The sequence below is a fragment of the Palaemon carinicauda genome, chromosome 18 (genome assembly GCF_036898095.1).
Source record: "Palaemon carinicauda isolate YSFRI2023 chromosome 18, ASM3689809v2, whole genome shotgun sequence".
In the NCBI taxonomy this organism is placed as follows: domain Eukaryota; kingdom Metazoa; phylum Arthropoda; class Malacostraca; order Decapoda; family Palaemonidae; genus Palaemon; species Palaemon carinicauda.
In genome coordinates, this window is record NC_090742.1 from 979,055 (window position 1) to 984,882 (window position 5,828).

Here is a 5,828-nt window from a genome sequence, read left to right on the forward strand (position 1 = left end):
TGATAAAGACACATTATGGGTTAAAAGAATAACAGAACATTTATTCCAGAAAACTGACTTCTTTTCATTACGCCCAAAGAGTTTTTCATTGTTTGAAATTGTACTTCTATATTAACTTGTTTTTCATTATATTCCTGTTTCTTGATGTAGTTTTACAAGAGATGTAAAGATAACTTACTCTGTAGTGGTCAGGACTTAGCTTGTTTTGTACTTCATACCAATCCTTCTTTTATATAGGTTTTTTGATAGTGGCCTTATTGACGACCATACAAGAGTAGGAGTAAGAGATACGAAATTCTCTTAATTTTTGAAGAGATGGACTTTAATCATGCTAAGGATATTTGAGGTAAGTGAAAACAACTTTCTAATCTTATTTCCTCGGGAGCGTTAAAGGTTTAGCAGTCATATTTCCCTTTGTTATTATAGTTCAGATGGCCAAGGGCGGCGAATTTAGTGTCCCATTCGCTGTACCTATATAAAAACCAATGGTATAAAAATATACTAAGTTGGGGTTTCAAGATAAGAAGAGATGGATGAAAGCTGATACGTTCATTGAGAAAAATAGTTTGGCACTCAGTGAAAAAAAGTGTAAAGTCAGTGTATGCAGGAATGGCGAGAACAAAGAGTGATTGTGTCTAGGGGTAGCTATAAGGTGTATTTATTAAGGGGTATATATTGCTTTTACTGTCAGGAAGAGACTGTAGACAGATGAAAGAGTACAAGTAAGTTAGTTCAAGGATTATGATTATAAGACTTGAGTGTTGCAGGAACAAAACTTGATAGCCAGTGTAAATGGTCCTTGAATGGGAAAGAACATGAGTAAAAAAGACCCTAGTTGTTTTTAGAAGACATTAAAGGGCTGTTGTGTAAGGAGACTTGGGTGCAAAGATAAGTTACAGATGAAGAGGTAGAGTTCTCAGAAGAAATGGGAATCAAGTGTGCCTTATGGAAATGTGCTTTGTAAGAGGTTCAAGTATTGAAAATACATGTAATTTTAAAAACAATATTAATAAGTTATATTTGAGGAAGGGTTGAGGAAAATAATTTTCTAGATTATGAAATACCACAGATTAGATGAAAAGTAAATTGATGGATTATGTTAAGAGAACAGTATCAGCTGGAGGTATATCATATGATTATTGGTAGAAGTAAAGTTAAATTTATAAGAGTAGAAGAAAAGGTGCTGTAGATGTAGTGTAGAAAATGTCTTGGATAAGTTGGAAGTGAGAAGAAAAGGGATGAACTGTGGGCTAGCATTAAAAAGCTGAAAGGGGTAGATGTTAAGTTTTTCAAATTCCATGGTGGAGTCATGGGGGCAGCATGGAATGTTTGTGGGTAGGCCTATAAGATGGTAAGTATTTGGGGGAATAAAATGGATAGCTTAGGATGAAGAAATAAGAATTCTTAGCAAAGGAAAAAATGAGGTAGCTTTTGGGGCAGTAACAGGATACAAGAGAAGAGCATGTGTAGGTATACAAGAAGATGGATATGATGCTCAAGAGTAAAGTGAGATGGAAAAGGGTGGTCAATAAAAGAAATGAGCTGATAAGTGAACAAGAATTTTAGTAGAGTAAAAAGTTATGTGTACATGGAAGAAAATGCAGAGATGAAGGTGAATGAACAAAAAGATGGTTGAATAAAATATGCAAGTAGAGAAATGCTGTTGGATGTGGATGCAGTCCTTGGTTGTTGGAGTGAGTATTTTGAAAAATTGTTGAGTGTGGATGTTAGAAAGGTAACCTGAAATATGTACAACTTGAAAGGGTCTGTGTAAGGCTGAACATACTAATGGAAGTGACCTTTGTGGATGTAAGAAATGCAATTAAAAGGTTAAAGAAAGTAAAGGAACCAAGAGTTCATGTAATTTCATATGAGAGGCTTTAACAGTGTAGATTGGTTGACAAGTGTTTGTAAGATATGTCTGGATAAGGGGAATGTTCCAAATAAATTTGTGAGGGGAAAATTGTTCTGTTGTATAAAGGTTATGGCGGTAAAGAGGACATGAAAATTTGAGAAGCACAAAGTTACTTAGTATACTTATGAATGTGGTGTAAGATTTTGGTTGAGAAAGTAACACAGGTGACATAAACTGACAGGTGATAAACTGCATGGGGTTACATTAGGAAGAGGGTGCTCTGATCATGAATTTGTCATATAACAGCTGTGGAAAAGGTTGGAAGTAAAGGGTAAAATCTGTGTGACATACTTGGATCAGAAAAAATTCATATAATAGAATTATTAGATTAATATTGAGGATATGTTTATAGTTTTAATTTTTTTGCTTTAGGTAACTGCTTGTTACTTAGAACTTACAGTTAGAACAGTAAGTAGTTTTAGTGTAATAATGGATCCATAAACAGTGTTTACCATGTCTGTGGCTGTTATACAATTTTATGGAGGCCAGAATACCTTAACAACTTAAGATCTGCAGAAGACATAGTTGTGTTTAGTGAACCATGGGAGGAATTACAAAAGATGATAGAAGAGTTCAATAAAGAAAGCAGAAAAGTAGGGCTGAAAATGAATATGAATAAAACCAAGACATTGTTCAATAAAACTGCAGAAATATAACAAATAATAGTTATGGACGAACCTGTGGAGATTGTTAATGAATACACGTACTTAGGACAGACAGTAAGTGTTTCCCCAATACACAAGACCAAAATTAAAAGAAGGATAAGCATGGGATGGAGAGCATTTGGTAAACAAAATGAGATTATGAAAAGTAAAATGTCACTTCTCTCTAAAGAAAAATATTTAATCAGATGGTCCTACCAGTATTAACCTATGGATGGGAAACTTGGAGCATTACTAAACCCTTAGAACATATGCTAGTTATCATCTGTCATTCTCATTATATGTCCTGACCATGTAAATTTTTTTCTTACATGTTAGAACATCATTTACTTTAGTTTGCTCTTGTATCCATGCCGTCCTTTTTTTTTTTTGTCTATCCATCATTATTCTTTCCATAGCTCTTTGAGTTGTAACTATCTTATGTTTTAATGTTTTAGGGAGGTTCCAAGGATCTGGTGCATAAGTTGATACTGGTATGACCATCTGATTTAATACTTTAATTTTTAGAAAAAGTAGCATTTTCTTTTCATAATCTCATTTTGTTTACCAAAAGCTCTCCATCACACGTTTATCTTTCTTTTAATTTCGGTCTCATGTCTTGGGGAAACACTTGCCGTCTGTCTTAAGTACGTATATTCATTATCAACCTCTAGAGGTTCGTCCGTAACCCTTATTGGTTGTCTCTCTGCATTTTCATTGAACATTATCATAGTTTTACTCATATTCATTTTAGTCCTTCATTTATGGTTTGTCAATTCAAAGCTTCTATCATCTTTTGTAATTCCTCCCATGATTCACTAAACAGAACTATGTCATCTGCAAATCTTAAGTTGTTAAGGTATATCCCATTAATGTTAATTCCTACATTTTCCATTTTAATCTTTTAAATTTATATATATAAATTTATATATATATACATATTAAAAAGAAATAAAATTATATTTTACACAGGATATATATATATATATATATATATATGTATATATATGTATGTATGTATATATATATATATATATATATTCATTCCTGTATAAAATCTAATTTTATTTAATAGCAGTCCACCATTACAAGGACAACATTCAAAGTTCCTCTCTGGGCTTCATGTTAATTGTAGGGATGTAGGTGTGAATAGTTCTCAGACATGGAGCTAATACTACCATTGTCAGTGTGCATTGATATGACTCACCAAGCACGTCGGACACATCAAAGGACTTGGGGCTGGATGCTAGGACCTTCTTTTCTAGTGTGTCGCTGCTGCTTATATAAGGTGAGATGTGCTACATGGTCCTGCTCCAGGTCTGAGATGAGGTTTTTAACGCTTGCTCTTAAGATTATAGTAATCATTATTAATATTATTATTATTATTATCATTATTATTATTATTATTATTATTATTATTATTATTATTATTATTATTATTATTATTATTATTATCACTTACTTACTAAGCCACAACCGTAGTTGAAAAAGCAGGATGCTAAAAGCCCAGGGACCCCAACAGGGAATATAGCCCAGTGAGGAAGGGATATAAAGAAGAATGAAATATTTTAAGAAAAGTAACAATATTGAAATAGATATTTCCTACATAAACTATAAAAACTTTAACAAAACAGGAGGAAGATAAATTAGATAGAATAGTGTACCCGACTGTACCCTCAAGCAAGAGATCTCTTAACCCAAGACAGTGGAAGACCATGGTACAGAGGCTATGGCACTACCCGATACTAGAGAACAATGGTTTAATTTTGGAGTGTTCTTCTCCCAGAAGAGCTTCTTACCATAGTTAAAGAGTCTCTTCTACCCTTACCAAGAGGAAAGCAGCCACTGAACAATTAAGAGTGCAGTAGTTAACCTCTTGAGCGAAGGAGAATTGTTTGGTAAGCTCAGTGTTGTTAGGTGTATAACAGAGGACAATAGGTAATGAATAAGTCAGACTATTCGCTGTATGTTTAGGCAAAGAGAAAGTGAACCGTCACCATAGAGAAGGATCCAATGTAGTACTGTCTGGCCAGTCAAAGTACCCCATAATTCTCTAGCGGTAGTATCTCAACAAGTAGGTGGTGACCTGGCTGACCTCCTTCCTAGCAAGGGTTTCCAATATATACACGTGTATATATACATGTATATATATATACATATAAATATACACACACATATATATATATATATATCTATATATATATATATATATATATATGTATATATATATATATATACAGTATATACATATATATATATGTATATATATATATATATACACATATATATACATATATATATATATACATGTATATATATACATATATATACAATTATATATATATATATATATATACATATATATACATATATATATATGTATATATATATATATATATATACACACATATACTGTATATATATACATACATATATATATATATACATATATATATATATATATATACATACATATATATATTCATATATATGCATACATATATATATGTATATATATATATATATATACATACATATATATATTCATATATATGCATACATATATATATGTATATATATATGTATATATTTATGTGTATATATATATGTATATGTATATATATATATATATATATGTGTGTGTGTGTGTGTGGGGTGGGGTCAGGGATTGGGTCAGTCATGTGAAGAGAATAAGAAGAAGTGAAGAGAGTAAGGAAGGCTGGCTCAAGAATTGAAGAGACAGTGAAAGATGGAAATGGAAGGTTGTTAAAAGGAGAGGAGGCAAGGAAAATGTGGGCGGAATATTTTGAAAGTTTACTGAATGTTGAGGATAATAGGGAGGCAGATATAATTGCTGTTGCAGGTGTTGAGGTGCCGGTGATGGGAGATGAGAATGAGAGAGAGATTACAATAGAGGAAGTGAAGAGAGCACTAGATGAAACGAGAGTAGGAAAAGCATCTGGTATGGATGGTGTGAGAGCTGAGATGTTGAAGGAAGGGGGTGTGACTGTACTTGAATGGTTGGTGAGATTGTTTAATATGTGTTTTGTGTTGTCAATGGTACCAGTAGATTGGGTTTGTGCATGCATTGTACCACTATATAAGGGTAAGGGAGATGTGCATGAGTGTTGTAATTCCAGGGGTATTAGTTTGTTGAGTGTAGTTGGAAAAGTGTATGGTAGAGTAATGATTAATAGGATTAAGGATAAAACAGAGAATGCAATCTTAGAAGTACAGGGTGGTTTTAGAAGAGGTAGGGGTTGTATAAATCA

The 5,828-nt window shown here is 32.6% G+C and overlaps 1 protein-coding gene across 1 annotated transcript in view; it reads left to right on the forward strand.

Annotated features, from left to right (window-relative positions):
* The first annotated feature begins 235 nt into the window (after window positions 1-235).
* Window positions 236-5,828, forward strand: part of LOC137657580 (uncharacterized) — a 74,403-nt gene continuing 68,810 nt past the window's right edge. Inside the window, exon 1 of the mRNA XM_068391917.1 lies at window positions 236-346. The gene's annotated coding sequence lies outside the window, so the exon portion shown is untranslated. The remainder of the gene's footprint in view (window positions 347-5,828) is intronic.